General features: G+C 41.3%; 1 long non-coding RNA gene across 1 annotated transcript in view; it reads right to left on the reverse strand.

The window, feature by feature from the left end:
* Nucleotides 1-299: 299 nt before the first annotated feature.
* Nucleotides 300-18,511, reverse strand: part of LOC141990106 (uncharacterized) — a 145,816-nt gene continuing 127,604 nt past the window's right edge. The window contains exon 5 of the long non-coding RNA XR_012640078.1: nucleotides 300-2,232. This is a non-coding gene — a long non-coding RNA (uncharacterized LOC141990106). The remainder of the gene's footprint in view (nucleotides 2,233-18,511) is intronic.

Here is an 18,511-nt window from a genome sequence, read left to right on the forward strand (position 1 = left end):
GTAAATAGAAGTAAAGAAATCCCCTCTGTAAAATCAGGATAGTAGATACCTTACAGGGTAATTAGATTCAAAACATAGAGAATCCCTCTAGGCAAAAACTTAAGTTACAAAGACGATACACAGACAGAAATAGTTATTCTATTCAGCACAATTCTTTTCTCAGCCATTTAAAGAAATCATAATCTAACATGTACCTAGCTAGATTACTTACTAAAAGTTCTAAGACTCCATTCCTGGTCTATCCCCGGCAAAGACAGCATATAGACAGACACACAGACCCTTTGTTTCTTTCTCTCCTCCCAGTTTTTGAAAGTATCTTGTCTCCTCATTGGTCATTTTGGTCAGGTGCCAGCGAGGTTACCTTTAGCTTCTTAACCCTTTACAGGTGAGAGGAGTTTTCCTCTGGCCAGGAGGGATTTTAAAGGGGTTTACCCTTCCCTTTATATTTATGATATCATTTAAGGTCAAATTCAAATGTACAGAATTTCTAGTAACCTTGAGCTTTATGTCTCAGACTGCAAAGTTTTCAGAGTGATTGTTATGGCAGTATTGAAACGTTAATAGATCCTAGAACATAGTCTGATATCCTGGCACCTCCATATTCACCACTGCCATATAATTATATGCTTTGTACAAAGTATGCCTTGTGAGGTATCATTCTAAAAGTCGTGAACTGCTAAACATTAATATCTCAGTGAATTGTATGTTTTATCATCATACATAAAGTTATCAAAACTTGCTATGTGTGGGTTACTAAAGTATGATGTGAGGCTGGAAACACCCAAACCAGCCTTTCAGGTACAACAATGGAGTAGACAGACAGTGTTAATTGCTGTCATCAACACCCATCAAGGGAAGAATCCACTAACACAGGAACTCTGTATAAGTAAGCCTCCTCAGAGAGAGCACGGAGACAATGGAAAATCTTTGGCCAAAGGGGGTAGACCCTCCACATCACATGCATAGACTTTCCAGCAAGCTGGAAGAAACTATAGAAGATGGGGAGTAAAATCATGATTTGTCTTCACGCCCCCACAACTCAACACCTGAAAGAACCTCTGGAAGGAAAAGGAGTTTGAGTGGGGGAAGGGAACCCAGGCTGAAAAGAGGATGCAGCCTGTGCCTCAAGCATCTGTAAGGCTGCTTGTATCATCAGTCAGGATGAGATATTGCTGATTCAAATCCTATCTAGTTTGTATAAATCTTAGATTGTGATTTTATTTGATTTCCTAGGTAACCTGCTTTGATCTATTTGTTATCACTAATAATCACTTAAAATCTATCTTCCTGTAGTTAATAAACCTTTTTTAAGTTTTATCTTAACCAGCGTGTTTTCAAGTGATGTGTTAGAGAATCTTAGCTCTGTTAACAAAGGCTGGTGCATATCTTCCCCACACCGAGGGGGGAAGCGGACTAATTAATGTACAGAACCCTGTGCAGTGCAAGATGGTATAATTCTGGGTTTATACTCCAGTAGGGGTGCAAGGCTGGGGAGCTGGAAAATTGGCAGGTGACTCCATTGTTGGTCCATGAGTGGCTTAGGTAAAGCACTCAGGTGACTCAGTTGGGTCTGTAGTGCCATCTGCAGTCATGTTGGGTGATAACAGGGCCCCCAAGGGCTGGCTGAATGTCCCCACCAGAGCAGAGTGGGAGGCCAACCCAGCTGAATGGTTTGGGGACACAAGGTTTCCAATGGCTTCCAGGCTTCACTTGAGGGGTACATCCCGCCACATCCCTTAGTTTAAGGTCATCAACAGAACTTGTGAATGCTATCCAATGGGAGATATGTATCTACCAGTTCAACCCTGATAGCTAAGAAGAGCTGGTGAAATGATTGAGATAAAATGAGGATTGATCTGAATCTTTACTCACTATTTGAATTTATTAAATTTGTTTCCCCATTATTTTTCACTTGCAGGTGTCTTCAAAGAGGCTGCTTTCATGGTATCTCTGGCCCATCAAGAAGCTGGAGGTACCAGGAATCTCCTCAGAAATCTATTCTCATGACCTCCTGAGCTGTTTTTATTTGCTCGCTTGGATATAACCTAAAAAAAACATTTTTAGTCAGAAAGACTCAAGCAGAGAGAAGAGACTTTTACTGGTGATAAACTCCGCTTCTAAAAAAGGCACATCTCTGACAACACATAAACATAAGAACGGCCATACTGAGGGAGATCAAAGGTCCATCTATCCCAGTATCCTGTCGTCCAACAGTGGCCAATGCCAGGTGCCCTAGAGGGAATGAACAGAACAGGTAATCATCAAGTGATCCATCCCTTGTCGCCCATTCCCAGCTTCTGGCAAACAGAGGCTAGGGACACCATCCCTCCCCATCCTGGCTAATAGCCATTGAAAACAGGTTATTAGAGATGGGAGGACAGAATCTCTGATTCACTCCCCTCCCCCACCCCCCACGGATACATGAAATGGCTGTGGAGACACTATAGCTGCGATGATCCCCTTTCCTGGAAGGATTTGACCAGTGGATCTATCTGCCATGCTCTTGCATCTCCTACAGCCCTTCAAATTTCCTTCCATGGGAAGGTTTCTTCCATAAAAGCTAAAGAGAGGATTTAGTCTCACAATGGGTTTAGTCCTTGTGGAGCATGGTTCCACAGACTCCCTACGCATTTGTCCACATCCTGCCTCTTGGTTCTGCTTCATTTTGGTCCATATGCATCTACATATGTGTTGGAGCAGGATTTAGACCTTCCTAAAGGAAGGGAACTTTTCCCATAATTTTGTTAGTGACCTGTTAGCTAGCTAAATGTATTTATTTGGTTTTTATGAGGATGATTATTATTATTCCAAATGAGTTTTTAAGTGTGGTTGCTTTTTTTGTTTTGTATTTTCAGTTTGAGCATCCAATTACTGTGGAAGCCGTTAAAAACATAATTCTCATCTGTTGCCACAAATATATATCCTAACCTAATTTTAGGAGGAAATAGCGGTAATCTCAGATACCTCTTATGGTAACTGTTGGCAACAGTTTACTTTTTAATGGCAATCATTGTATGTTTATTTCAAGTAGCTTCCTAACTATAATGTACTCTGTAGAGTAAATTCTGAAATGAAACCCAGCTGGAAACTATTCTAGTTTGTAATTTAAATGTATTTTCAGTAAATGGCATATTTGGCTTATGAGAGAAGGCAGTGTCAGAATCACTTTGTGTCATGAATTTTCGTTTACTTTTCAAGATTCATTTGTGTCCTATAATGTATTGTTTTTGTTTTGTTTGGTCATTTTGTGATCTTTAAGAAGCTAACAAAAGATTTTTTCATACTTTAATAGAAGATACTAAGGGCCAAATTTATCTCTTCTTGGAAGTCCACTGCATCTGGTTTTTGGTGTTTAAAATTGTTTAAAAATTAATCAGCATATTGTTTGGTTTGTTGCTTTTTGGCTAAGTGATAGATCATAAATGGCAACTTTTACTAACACTTTCCTTTCCACTGTAATAAACCATTTATTTGCTTTTCACCCTGAGAATGTCCATGGCATTGTGCTGTGTAAAATAAGGACAGCTGTCTTTTGGGTACTAAGAGTTTAAGCAACTGTTGTCTAATATTGTCTCCTTTGTAAAGGAACAATTAATTCCACATGGAGTGATCCCAAGTCTGTTGACGTCAATGGAAAGGCTTCCGTTGACTTCATGGGCTTTGTACTAGGCCCTAGGTATCAAGTGGTGCCCCAGGTACCCTGCTGTCTGCTTGATATTGCCCTCCTAGTTCCTATTTATCTGAAGTGGTGGTTCCCTCTTGGTGTTGCCTCCCTAACTATATAAAAATTCCCAACTATTTAGAAACAGCAACCTACACTTATGACTTCTCCCACCCCAGAAGCAGAAATCACCTTGACTCATCTTGTTTTTCTTTGAGGACAGATGCTCTGCCAGTCCTGAACAACTACTGAAATAAATCCAAAAGCTCTTCCCAAATGACCCCAACCACTGCTGCCGACACACACATACATGTATGTAAAATATAAAGATTGGTGACTATGATATTTGCTGCCAAAACCAACATTATTGAAACAGTCCAGATTGCTAAATATCAGCCAATATCAGATAAACTTTAAATGAATAGTGGGAGAGAAATTAGCAGGAATGTTAGCAATGTCAATAATATCAAGATAATGGACAGCTTGATAAACTCAAACTTATTATTTGTAAACAGCATGAGCTTATTTACTGCATTATGAATACCTTGTTGGAATAGTAAAAACTGCTTGTATCTCTTATCTTTCATGACTGACAGCTAATTTCAGTGTTCTGGTTAAATTATAATGCTAAATATTGGAATAAAACTGTTTTACATTTTTGTCATAGGATCAAATTTAAATATTCTACATAAAGGGTAGGTTAAATACCAGTTAGTTTGAATATAAAATACCTGCAGAGAACATTTTGCTGAGTGGTATTCATCCAGCTCATATTATGGAGAAAAAAAACACAACTGTTCAACAGACTACACGCACTGGGAGATTTTTATCCACCATAATAATAAGACGTTGATCCAATTATAAGAGCTTTTAACATTTAGAGTGAAATCCTGACCCCACTGAAGTCAGTGGGAAAACTCTTATTGACTTCACTGGGGCCAGGATTTCACCCTGAGGATTACATCAGTTGCCACTAAAGTGAAGCTACCTGCCTCTGAGATAGAAAGCCACAACACACAACTGTAATCAGACAAGGACATGAAGAATATCGTATCAGATCCAACTGAAAACTGCAGGGAGAACTTAGAGAGGCAGAATGTAAGTACCTGAATTAGCTTTTGGCTCGGATATCAGTGTTAACAAACCTACTCTTACAAAATGTAACCATGGGCCCAGGGCTGGCTCCAGGCACCAGCTTTCCAAGCAGGTGCTTTGGGCGGCATTGAGAATGGGGCGGCAGTCCGTCTCCTGCAATGGCAATTTGGCGGCAGCTCTGCTGCTCTTCCGTTGGGCACGGCGGCAATTCGGCAGCGGCAGCAATTCAGCGACGACTGCTTGGGGCGGCAAAATTGGTAGAGCTGCCCCTGCATGGGCCCTTCAGGGTTGCAAGCAATCATGGCCTTAATTTAAATTTTAAGCCAAAAGATAGCACCTCCAGTAACACTGTGCCCTGTAGCATCCTGCTGGGACATTAGTTCAGAACTGATTCAGAGGCAGGAGTGACACCTACTGAATTACCAAAACCACCACCTGCAGCACCTAAATGTTCGGAGGAGGTCTCTCATCCAATTATTTATCCAGCATAGCTTCTGTGATTATTAGAGTCCATCTCTCAACTTCTTCTCATGAAAGGTCACCAGGACCAGAGGGAAAGGTTCATGATGGATAAATTTGCCATCCTGTGAGGTGCCAAGTGCCTGCTGTGAGGGGCTGAGCACCTCAGCTTCCAGTAAACTTCACTGGACACAGGGGGCATGGGAAGCACACCGTACCTCACAAGCCTGAGCCCTAAATCTTCTTCAACCTTTCCCTCTGCCCTAACGACATTCCATGAGATGATGAAATCAAGTGGTGACATGAACTCTAATCACATAAACATACATGGAATTTCCTCTTTGACACCCACAAGGTTTTACCACCCAAACATATTTATGGAATACAGGAAATCTTTACCTTCTTTCTTTAGGCTTTAAAAATAAAGAACCTTATATAAAAATACACAATGGCCACGCTGTGTTTCACACTATTCTAAGGCATCTTACACAATAGCATCTGCAACCTGAACATTTTAGGGATGAGGAAATGAATCTTCTATTTCTTTTACTGCACTGCTTCAAGTGCTGTCAAACACAGAGCACAGAAGGGCATTATATGGATAAAGCATAGTTTGTGTGTCCAATTATGAGATCTTTGGCAATAAATATAATTGACACCCGATAATTTCATAAAATTGTTAAAGATAAGCAATTTACAAAGCATTTTTGACTTTTTCCATTAGTAGTGCATGATCTGTTTTAAAAATCAACATAAAAGAATGGTATCTAAATTAATTTTTATAGAAATTAGAAATTATTACCATGGTGGATTCATGGAATTTTGCAAGATCTGGTTTTTAGCTAGGAAATCAATGGTGGAAAATGACAAATAGCATTATTTTAAAACATTTTTATATATCTGTACAATGTGTTTTGTTTTTAGATTATCAGATTAAGATTATTTGGGCTTTATGTGGGGGAGACAAAGTTCACCCTAATGAGCTTTAAATATTACTTGCCATTGCAAGGGTGTCAAAAATACTGCCTAGCTGGCTAATAGTTCTTCAGGAATCATCATCAAAACACTGTGATTATAAAAAGACAGAAAAAAAAGTCTGATCATTTGTTTTACAACTCCATGGGGTTTAGAATTTTTTTAAATTATTCAGTACAAGTTCAATATTTTATTTTAATTTAATGAAGGATCCAAAAAGTTTGGGTGGGGGAAAGAAAAGCTTTATAACCCTATTAGATTAATTAGGTAATTGTGAATGCAGTCCATTATGATTTACAAAATTATTCTAAAGTAGAGTATTCAGGGGTGATCTTTTCTGATTACATCATCATCAGAATGGATAATGTGATGTATGCAAATTCTTTTCCACTTATAACTACAGTACCATAAATGGCTGCACATACAGTACATAAAGATGTTACAAACAGAGGGTCTGTTCTCATATACACCTACTTCTGGGTGTCATACTTCTTGATTTCAATGGAATGACTCAGCGTAATGAGCATTGCTCTTGCTAGCAAGCATGTGTAGGATCAAGCTAATGTACGGGGCCAGAGATGACCCACACATCTCCTCTCCCAAAATTCGCAGATCTCCAGATACAGGTGTGGATCTGAACTTTGTGGCCCAGGCTCCTATATTTTCAAGACCAAGCACAAAATGGCTTTGAATACATAAAGTATATATAACTTCCAAAGACAGGCTACTGACTAAAAAGATCAATGCAACTCAGTGGTAGCAACTCCTATGATTCCTGCATGTGTTCTTTTATATATCATTTATTGTTGTAAACTCAACAGCTGCAACGAAAGTATTTTTCCTAGGATTGGGAAAGCTGTTTTATATTAGATAGAGGTAAGACTGAACTAAACCTTACCCCAACTTTCACATCAGGGCAATCGATAAACATTTAGATGTAAAGCCATTTGAGTCATGCATACAACTGCAGAGAAGGGTAAAACCAGCTATTATTGGTGGGCTCTGAACCATATCCTCTCATTCCAGGCTACTACAATGCCAAGTGTCCCAGCTGTCCTATTCTAGGAAAATATAACATGCATCAGCCCACTACAGGGGCTGGTTTATCTATACCTCTTTTTTTCCTTTCCTTATCCCAGCTTCCCCTCCTCCCAAGAGAGGAATTCCACCCAAACACTTCCCTGGGCCTCCCTGGACTGTCCTACCCTCTTTCATTTAAATTCTTCCCTCAACCTGATCATACCCTCCTCAAGGGGAACAGGTAAACTTAACAAAGCTCTCTTTAACCCTTTCAGGGCCTGTGTGGAGTTTAGAAACCCCATCACAGGCGGATACTACAGTCAGAACATGTACACATGTATTATTTCTTTGTAATTATAATTTGTATCATAGGACCACGCAAAGGCCCCAGTCAGGGCCTTGTTTTGCTACATGCTGGAAAAACACACAAAACGACCTTGTCCCAAAGAGTTTACCACTAACTTTGAAACAAAGCTCCAACAAGTCAGTGTAACAGCATAGGAGAGACGGGGAGGAAGGATGAGCATGATATGATCCTTTGTGGCTCAGTAAAAAATAATCTAAGGTGCTGTTGCACAGCAGGTAGTAAAGAGAAATTATAAAAATCCTTTATGTTACTTGGATGAAACACGTGTTTCAATGTAACATGTTCAGCTTGGAAACCACCACCGCTCAGTTAATCATTTCTGGTTAGCATGAGATGACGCCTAAGGCTTTACACTCTACCTGGATCGGGGCCAGGACTGCTGGTCTCATGAGTCTGGACTAACACATTACACTGTGCTTCCCATCTCCAGAAGTACCGTAATAAATAACTGAGGACTCTCTATTCACAAGGCTGGTGTAAGAAGGCGAAAATATACAGATTACATAGAAGTATCACTTTCTTGGGTTTATTGTAAGTTTGAGTGAAAACATACTTTGGCTCCCTGTGTCAGTAATTTCAGCGCAAATGACCATTTCGAACTCTGTTGAGAATATATTTTTAAAAGCAAATAGCTTAAGAGCAAATGTTAAGAAGCAGTTTCAATCAATATTACAAGGCGTTTAGTCACTCCTTTTCATATATGCATAATTCAAGAGAAGTTCAATATGTGCACCAATGAGAGAATAGACACGTATGCATAGAATGGCCATGGACCTTTAGCAAGAAGCCAAGTGTAAGGCAGGTTGAGAGCAATAAGGATGCATTTAAGTATAATTTTGAGGAAACAAAATAAAAGGCAAACTCCTAAATGAATGAAGTCACTGTTTCTTGCTTCTGCTGGGTTTCTGCATAGATAAACAAAAATTGCACACCGGTTGCTTTAAACAATAGCCCCATTCCATCCTTCACACATTGCTTCAGTGCGTGTTTTTGTTGTTGTTTTGTCTTTTGATTTCCCAAATAAATGGGGATATCTCTAGGATGCGTTCTTATAGGTTCCATTGACAACAAATGGAGACAAACAAGAGTATTGAAGGGAAGAATTTGGTCTATGGTGTAATATCAAATGAAGTCAATGTATAGGTAAACCATTATTATGATAAGGGAAGGGGTATTCATGATGAACCCAAATGCCAGGTGCAATACAGTAAACTGGCATGTTCAGGCATTATTCAGGTTATTCTACCCACCTTGCCAGTGCTGTATTTTGTCATTACTTGATGTTTCTACACTTAAAGTCTCCAACTCCCTGAGCTGAGTGTTGGGCTATAAAAAAGGTTTTGTGTTTTCTGTCTGTAAAAATGAACGCATGTACTGAAATCATATGGCTAATTTATTCAGTATGTTTTTAGAAGTGCTCTGGTTTTTCCTCCCTCAATGATGGTTAGAGAGGTGTTCTGTCCTACCAGCCTAATCTCTCCACTCCAACCAGTTGTGCAAACATGGCTCTTAGAAATTAAAACCACTGGAATGGAATTGGAGAAGGTTAAAAACACACATCAGTTTTCAGTATCTCATCATTCGTCCTTTAATAGTATACATTTTGTAGATGTATTTGTGTACACAGTACAGCATCATTTACACAGCCCCCACCCACTCATCCACTTCACCAAAATTCCCTTTTAACCAGTGCCTCCAGAATAAATCACATACCTAGTTGCTCACCATTTGTCCACATGTTTTTGCTATGTCTGCAATATTTTCAATTAATGTGGTCAAACTCTATGTATATGTATATGGTTTGTGTGTATTAATGTATATATAGCTTGGCCCAGACGAGTCTTCTGCCTGTTTTTTCACCCCAACTTTTTTTTTTTTTGGGGGGGAGGGGGGAATAATTTAGTCTCTGGCATTTACTTCACTTGAAAATATCTTATTATGCTTTATAGCAGTTTATAATCTATTCCTTAAAGAAAAGTTCTAAATGTAAACATCAATACTTAGAATCATTTAATTTTTCAGTGTAATATATTTTTGCTTTCCAGCTACAACAAGTAAAATAAAAGGAAGGAAGATACCTCTCATCATTTGTTCATATATGCAGATCACATTTTTCTGCAGATATGACAATTCAGTGAAACTAGTCAACCCAAAGAGCAGTGGGAAGGAGACAGAGCTCTAAACCTGCCCTTTTCCAAGGGAGGGCAAGCTACACATCCTTCAGAGGCATAAGCACTGGCAGTAATTCCCATATGTGCAGGGCATGCCTGAGAACCCATGGATGTCCATGAAGCACTCTGCCTTTCACAACTCACATTTGGGCAGTGCAGGTTCCCAACTTCCTCAGTGGATACCAGTGCATTAAAGGTGGTGGAGGCCTACCTTTGTGCTATATAGGCGCTTTCATCAAAAGATCTCATAGCTCTTTACAAATATTGTTTCCTTTTCAAAACATTCCTGCAAGTTACAGGAATATCTTTAAAATATCTCTTTTGATGGGCAAACAAACCCAGGGAGATTGTGCAATTTGGCCAAAGTCATACACCGAGCAGAAAACAGGCTGGAAAATAAAATAAAGAAGAGAGATGGGGGACAATATGAAAGTGAGAGAAAAGTGAGGGAGCAGGTTCTAAGCAATCTTCAACTGTAAAACTGTGCATTACATTCAGAGTGACAAATAAATAATTTTAATGACCATTCTAAGTACTAATATTTAAAATGTTAGTTCATGAAATCTAACATACATAGGGCCAAATTCATAGGGCAGTGGGGCTGCAAGCTCCTGTCAGGCAGCGTGGCTGTGAGAGCTGCCAGCCTGCCGCAGTGCTCTAGATTGCGTGGTGGCGTGGCTGGCTCCGGCTGGGCAGCATGGCTGCCATGGTAAGGGAGCGGGGGGGGTTGGATAAGGGGCAGGGGCCCAGGGGGCAGTCGGGACAGAGAGAAGGGGGCGGTTGGATGGGGCGGAGGTTCTGGGGGGGGCGGTCGGGGATGGGGAACGGTGGGGGGGGTTGGATAGGTGTGGGAGTCCCATGGGGGCTGTCAGGGGGCGGGGGTGTGGATAGGGGTCAGGGCAGTCAGGGGACAGGGAGCAGGGGGGGTTAGATAGGGGGTGGAGTCCCGGGGGGGCGGTTAGGGGCGGTCAGGGGACAAGGAGCGGAGGGTGGGGTTGGATGGGTCGGGGGTTCTGAGGGGGGCACTCAGGGGGTGGGAAGTGGGAGGAGCGGATAGTGGGCGGGAGCCAGGCTCTTTGGGGATGCACAACCTTCCCTACACGGCCCTCCATACAGTTTCGGAACCCCAATGTGGCCCTCAGGCCAAAAACTTTGCCCACCCCTGCCCTACAGTATCAGGGAAGCTGTCAGCTGGTATCTATTTATTTATTTATTTACTTAACATACAAGTTTCAAGTTTTGGCGTTTGGACCAAAATGTAACTTTAGTTATACCTGTGCAATCTCATTGAAATCAGCGGGATTGCAAGGATGCAGCTGAGGTCAAAACATGGCCCTTACATATAACTCATAACATAAACATGGCAACAGCCTGAGCTGCAGCCTGGACTTTGGTACAATGAAGTACTAACTACTTAAACTAAAAACTGGCATTTATTAGACTTGTATTTTCCAAAAATACCTTCTTTAAGGAGTTTTCTTCTATTGCTTGCTTACAACCAATACCTGAAACGTTAGGCTGGATTCATCCCTGGTGAAACTCAATTACCTTTAATAATGTTACACACCAGGCATGTATTTGGCCTCTTCTTGACTTTATAGCTGTTAATTCATGGATCTGATTTATGGGAAATATTAGCTTATTAATTCTGAGTCATTTGAGTTGCTAACAAGTGTGTTTTATCCTACAGAATGTTCCATATGCTGTAATTTGAGGACATAGAAAGTGGATCATAAGGCAAACTGCTTCTCCTCCAGCTGGTAATAAACCAAGCTTGTTTGTAGAATATTTGGGAGCTGGCTTTTGATTGAAATGTAATGCCCTACTCTCCTCCTTTCCCAGAATTGCTTTGAAGAGGTTTATTTAAGTTATACAGTATTTCTTTGAATTCTATATCAAAGGAGGACTTCTGTATCAAGGTTAAACATAACTTTAAGCAAACATGGTAAGGATTAGGGGCCTGATTCCACAACACTGAAATCAGTTAAGAGTTTTGCCATTGACTTTAATGGGAGTAGGACCATATCCGTGACAAACTAGTTTCATTTTAAGATTTAAGATAATGGATTTTAAAAACTAAAAAGGAGCATGGCACTGTCTGTCATTTTATTATTATTCTTTAATGTGAATTTAGTTCTCCCAAAATATGTCTAATTAACAGCCCTGGAGACTGAAGTTGCCTGTGTATCCACAGAAAAAGCAGAGAGGCAGCTCAAATTTCCCTTGGGTCCTGCCAATGTGACTCAAGCCCAAGCCACAATAAGAGATTAGTTCAGTTTCCAGGTCAGTCCTTGGACTCTCTATTGAGTCTGCCAACAAGGATGCCAATTAATTCTAATTCTGATAGTCCTTTTGTGATGTGGTCACCTGCCCTCTGGGAACAGCACTGAGACCAACCGGTGATAACAGATTTTGGTCATTACTCTGATGGACTAAATTTAAACTGGTGACCTAGATATGAAAGGCTCCATAACTCTCTTTCTCCCCCCCCCCCCCACTGTCTCCTGAGAATTAGTTCTTTGTAATAAAAAAATTTCACAGGAGTTTAGAGATTCATCTTTGTCAAGGTTCCTCCCCCACTCTGAACTCTAGGGTACAGATGTGGGGACCTGCATGAAAAACCTCCTAAGCTTATCTTTACCAGCTTAGGTCAAAACTTCCCCAAGGTACAAAATATTCCACCCTTTTGTCCTTGGATTGGCCGCTACCACCACCAAACAAATACTGGTTACTGGGGAAGAGCTGTTTGGACACGTCTTTCCCCCCAAAATACTTCCCAAAAACCTTGCACCCTACTTCCTGGACAAGGTTTGGTAAAAAGCCTCACCAATTTGCATAGGTGACCACAGACCCAAACCCCTGGATCTGAGAACAATGAAAAAGCATTCAGTTTTCTTACAAGAAGACTTTTAATAAAAATAGAATTAGAAATAAGCAATCCCCCCTGTAAAATCAGGATGGTAAATACCTTACAGGGTAATTAGATTCAAAACATAGAGAACCCCTCTAGGCAAAAACCTTAAGTTACAAAAAAGATACACAGACAGAAATAGTTATTCTATTCAGCACAATTCTTTTCTCAGCCATTTAAAGAAATCATAATCTAACACATACCTAGCTAGATTACTTACTAAAAGTTCTAAGGCTTCATTCCTGGTCTATCCCCGGCAAAGACAAAATGTAGACAGACACACAAACCCTTTGTTTCTCTCCCTCCTACCAGCTTTTGAAAGTATCTTGTCTCCTCATTGGTCATTTTGGTCAGGTGCCAGCGAGGTTACCTTTAGCTTCTTAACCCTTTACAGGTGAGAGGAGATTTCCTCTGGCCAGGAGGGATTTTAAAGGGGTTTACCCTTCCCTTTCTATTTATGACAATCTTCATTAAATGATAAAGATCAAAGGGTAAGTCCTGCTCCTACTGAAATTAATGGGATCTTGTTGTTGACTTAAATTGTAGCTGGAATGGGCCAAAAGTGTAATTTTTCCCTGACTAAAATTTGATTTGAACAAGGAAGGAGCCCTTAAAGCACTTATGGAAAATCTGATATAATTTAATACAAAATAAGAGCATTTATATCAGCTTTTATAACAAAACACACTTAGTTCTCTTAGCAGCCTGAAATTCCATGAACCTTCCTGCATTGCAGTATGGGCCCTAAAATAGAAAAGTTTCATAATGAAACTTCTGCAACTAGCATGAAACATACTGCAATAATTGGTTTTCATTAGAAGCTGAAATTTGAAGCAAACCAAATCTACTGGTTAAATTTGCTGAAAGTAGCCGGTTACATGAAGCTCTATTGTTCTACAGATTTACCAATTCATCCAAAGAAAAGGAATTGTCATTATAGACCAAGATCATGGAACTTTATATAGATTTGACACACATTGTGTGATTTTCTGTCAGCCAGTAGCATTAGGAAAAGATGTCCCATAAATACTGAGGATCTGAGCCAAAAATTCTCTTTTAAGTCCTATGCACACATGCACATCCACACTCATTATCAAATGCTTGTTTTCATCCTGTTGTGGCAAGAAGATTCTGTGGCTTAAATTAAACAGAAATAATGGAAGTGCTTATAAAGGGTAGAAAAGTAAGAAATGAAGGAAACAAAGAGTTCATTTGCATTTCTCTGTCTCCTGATCTGCAGGTATTCCAGATTTCATTTTTATTTTCCCATTTAATGTGGAGAGCCAACTTGTCTACTAAATATGCCTGCTACTAATCTAGATGCTCTGAATAAAGCAGGAGATATTGTTGCTTCATGGCTTTTTATTTCTCTGATTGGGTGGGTGTGCACATGGAGTCTAAATGCTTTATTTACCTATGGTATAGGTACAGCATAGGTGAGAGTGGTGGATGCTTCCACACGTTACCCTGCAACAGGGCTCAGTTCTGATCTGCAAGGAGTACCTCAGGTGCTGAGATGTTAATTCAATCTCTATAGCTCATTCCACTGAGACTGCCAACAGAGTTACCCATTAACTCCTGTTCTGGTACTGCCTTTTGAGATTCAGACACCTGTCCATTTGGAACTGATCTGAGACCATTAAATCTACTACCTTTAATATTATTAACACGTAAGTATTAAAGGAAAAGTTAAGCAGACTGAATTTAAATCCCCATTCTCCCCCTATAAGGGAATAGCCTGTATATCCACTAGATATATCCTCATTATTGGAAATTCTGAGTTCAGAGGTTCAGCTCCCAGATTTTCCTCTGAATGAATCAGTTGTGGGAAGTGGCTTTGCTACCCACTTGTACCATGGAAAGTAAGGAATTCCACCTGCAAAATTGCAGATCCCAAGATGTGTGGGTCTGCTGAAATTGAGGGGGTTCTGTTTGGGGAAGGATTGTTCACAGGGGGTGTTTGTTACCGTATGCTGGAGTCCCATTGATTTCAGTGAGACTGCTCCCAGGCCTTAGGAGAAGGCTCCATGTTTATATTTTTTAAAAGGTGACTTCTGGGATTTATATAATTTATAACTAATTGCCCGTGTTTTCATAAGTCAATATAAAACCTGGAAAAATTCACACACGGTGTACTATACATTTTTTAAAAAAACTTTAAAATCTGAATTTGAACGAACCAAAGTAAGTGCATGAAATCCATCTCCCACAGACTTTTCCTTGGTAAGAAATCATATTTGTAAAATCTTAAATATATTAGTTTTATTAGCTGTATCAGGAGTTTCACTGAAGCAGTACAGACCAGTACATATTAACTTTTATAAAAGAAAATAGTGTGCACAGGTTGCATTCAAAGAAAACAGCCAATTAATTAGGCAGTTTAAACTAGGGCTGTAGAGCCCAGCAACTCACCTGTCTGAAGCAAAAATCTAAAGTACAGAGGCGAACACATAAAACACGTCAACGCTAATGTGTAATATACAAAGACCAAACACTGTGCAGAGATGTGCTGGAGTTTAACTGAATCATTTGTTGTCTGTGAATATCTAAATCTCTATAGTGGGCCTGCAACTCCAAAAAATTAAATTTAACTTAATCTTAAACTGGTAAGTTAAAAGTCTGGTCGGCAGCGCAGCGGTGCTAAGGCAGGCTCCCTGCCTGCCATTGCTCTGTGTGGCTCCCAGAAGCAACAGCATGGCCCCCTCTAGCTCCTACATGTAGGGGCAGCCAAGGGACTCCACACACAGCTCCCCACCCCAAGTGCCGTCTCTGCAGCTCCTATTGGCCGGGAACCGCGGTCAATGGGAGCTGCAGGAGCGGCGCCTGCAGACAGGGCAGCGCACAGAGCCGCCTGGCTGTGCCTCTGCATAGGAACCAGAAGGGGGATGTGCCGCTGCTTCCAGGAGCTGCTTGAGGTCAGCGCTGCCCAGAGCCTGCATCCCTGATCCCCTCCTGTGCCCTGACCCCCTGCCCCAGCCCTAATCCCTCTCCCATCTTCCAAACCCCTTGATCCCAGCCCGGAGCACCCTCCTTCACTCCAAAACCCTCATCCCCAGCCTTACTCCTGAGTCTGCACCCCCAGCTGGAGCCCTCACACACCCCAGCACTCCAATCCCCTGCCTCTGCCCCGAGCCCCCTCCAGCACGCCAAACTATTCAGCCCCAGCCAAGAGCCTCTTCCCGCACTCCGAACCCCTCACAGGGTCTTGGAGAAGGGGCAGGGCAGGGGCGGGGCCTCAGAGGAGGGGCATGGGCGAGGCAAGGGTGTTTGCTTTTGTGCAAGTAGAAAGTTGGCAACCCTATCCCAGTGGGACTGAAGCTATGCTGCTTTCTATGTCACCATGTAGGTTACTTTCTTTTTAACAATATTCTCATTTAATATTTTCACTGCTAAATGTATTTAATTGCAGATGGATGGTTCAGAATCATTTTATAAAAATTATATCTCTAGCCCTCATGGATATGAAGAAAACAACGAAAATAGTGTTGCAATGCAGAGACCAGCTCCACCCCCACGCCACACCATGCAATCCCACAGTCCAGGGTCACCCCAAAATAACCCCTTACCTACCTAACCCCCATATTTCTGCTCCTCCTCTCCCTCCTCATGTCTCCACTAATTTCCTCTGCCCCCACATACCATCTCAACTCCAACCAATAATATCCCTGCTTTCCACATACAAATCATTGCCTCATGGGACTACTCAGATTCATAAGGTTGTCTGCATGTGTGTTTGCAAGACTGGAGTCTAAACAACCAAATTACTTCCTAAAAGGATCCAGAAAACACTAGAATCAGTGAGGGGGAAAAATCCTGAAGGGCCCATTTAAAAACCAATTAACAGATTTATTTGAATATTCTCAGAAAATTCATTTACTACTCACAAAGCAATGCAATAAATAAGAGAAATCTAATCAAGAAATTTATACTATGTCTACACTGTCCTGCACTTCAAATTATGGGGGTGTGAATAACAGTGGCACCATCTTGCTGCACTGTAATTCCCCTGTGTGAATGCTGCAGGCACGAAGTAAAAGGTTCCTAGTTAACATTAACATAATCCTGTTTGAAAAGGACTATGGGGCAGTCTGAACTGCAGGGAGAAGCCCTCAGTCCCTGCTTAAAGAGAATCTTAATGCAACTTAACTACAGAACTCCTATGATGCCTCTATAATGAAGGGAGGATTATTCTAAGTTAAGATATTTTTACCGATTGCAATTGTACTGTAGTCCCCTTACAAAATGACATTAAAATGAACATATGAGGGACACCAGGGCCTCACATATACCAGCAGTATGACGTCAGTATGACGGCACAGCATAGGGTAGTACCTGAAAGGTAAGGTGGAACTATGCAAGTTCTGTAGAATGATCAGAAAGGCAACTCAAAGTGCTTTTCATACCTAGCATTACATGATAGGTCTTCAGACAGAACAGCACTGGACCCATCGGAAGAATAGCAACATACCTGTGTGGTATGTCTGCCACTTACTATTTTTCTAGATTTGTTGAAATTCTGTTTCTTACTGGATTCACAGTAAGCAAATCATAGAAAAGTTCAAGTATCAATTTGGCATTCCAGAAAAAAAACAGTCAGTGACAATGAGTCATTATTGGCCACCTCTGAATTCCAAGCTTTCCAGTTATAGAATATTTTCAAGTATATTACTTCCAGCCTCCACACGCCTACACACGTGGGACTGGATTGGTAGAGAGAGCATTACAGACTGCAAAGAGAATTCTGCAACAACAAGACCCAGTATTAGTTCTCTTGATCTAGACAGCAGCCTCCATGTCAGCCATTGGTATAAGCCCAGATGAGCTGCTTATGGATCAACAGATCAGAATAATGCTGCCAATGTAGAGGTTAACACGTCCTTCTAAGTGGTTCTGGATAAAGGATGTGAGACTGAGAGATGCCAGTCTAAGAAGTCTCAGATAGTTGTCTTTAACCATTGCAATGCAATGCTTATTCAAACTGAGACCAGATGACTCAGTCTTGATAAAATGGCATGCAACATAAAATTGTAGAATTCCAGCAGTTCCCACTGGATTTAGATGCACTATGAGCTCTTACATGGATCAGACTGATCAAGATACTCAGTACAGAAGAAATAAGCAGCATCTTCAGGTTGTTCCAAACCCACTTGAATTGTCAGGTGACACTAGTATCAATCAAGCTCACACCACAGTCTTAGTGAAAGGAGACAGTCTACTGGATAAGTGTCTTAAATCTATTGAACAGGCCACTACACTTTAATCTACAGACAAATATACAAAACACTCCTACGGACCAGATGATGAGCAGATCTGGGTAAATGGTGAAGCAGATGACTCAGCTGGCTCTATAATTTGTTGTTAAATATTAATTTTTGCCTAAGATTGTTTTTACAGAATAGAGATGGTTGACATAGAAACACAGAATTGTAGGACTGGAAGGGACCTCGAGAGGTCATCTAATCCAGTCCCCTCCACTCATGGCAGGACTAAGTATTATCTAGACCAGTGGTTCTCAAAGCCGATCCGCTGCTTGTGCAGGGAAAGCCCCTTCTGGGCCGGATCAGTTTGTTTACCTGCTGCATCTGCAGGTTCAGCCGATCGCAGCTCCCACTGGCCGCGGTTCACTGCTCCAGGCCAATGGGGGCTGCGGGAAGGGTGGCCAGCACGTCCCTTGGCTAGCGCCGCTTCCTGCAGCCCCCATTGGCCTGGAGCGGCGAACCGCAGCCAGTGGGAGCCACGATCGGCTGAACCTGCAGATGCAGCAGGTAAACAAACTGGTCTGACCCGGCAGGGGCTTTCCCTGCACAAGCTGAGGACCGGCTTTGAGAATCACTGATGTCGACCATCGCTGA

This window comes from Natator depressus, chromosome 6 (assembly GCF_965152275.1).
Source record: "Natator depressus isolate rNatDep1 chromosome 6, rNatDep2.hap1, whole genome shotgun sequence".
Taxonomy (NCBI): domain Eukaryota; kingdom Metazoa; phylum Chordata; order Testudines; family Cheloniidae; genus Natator; species Natator depressus.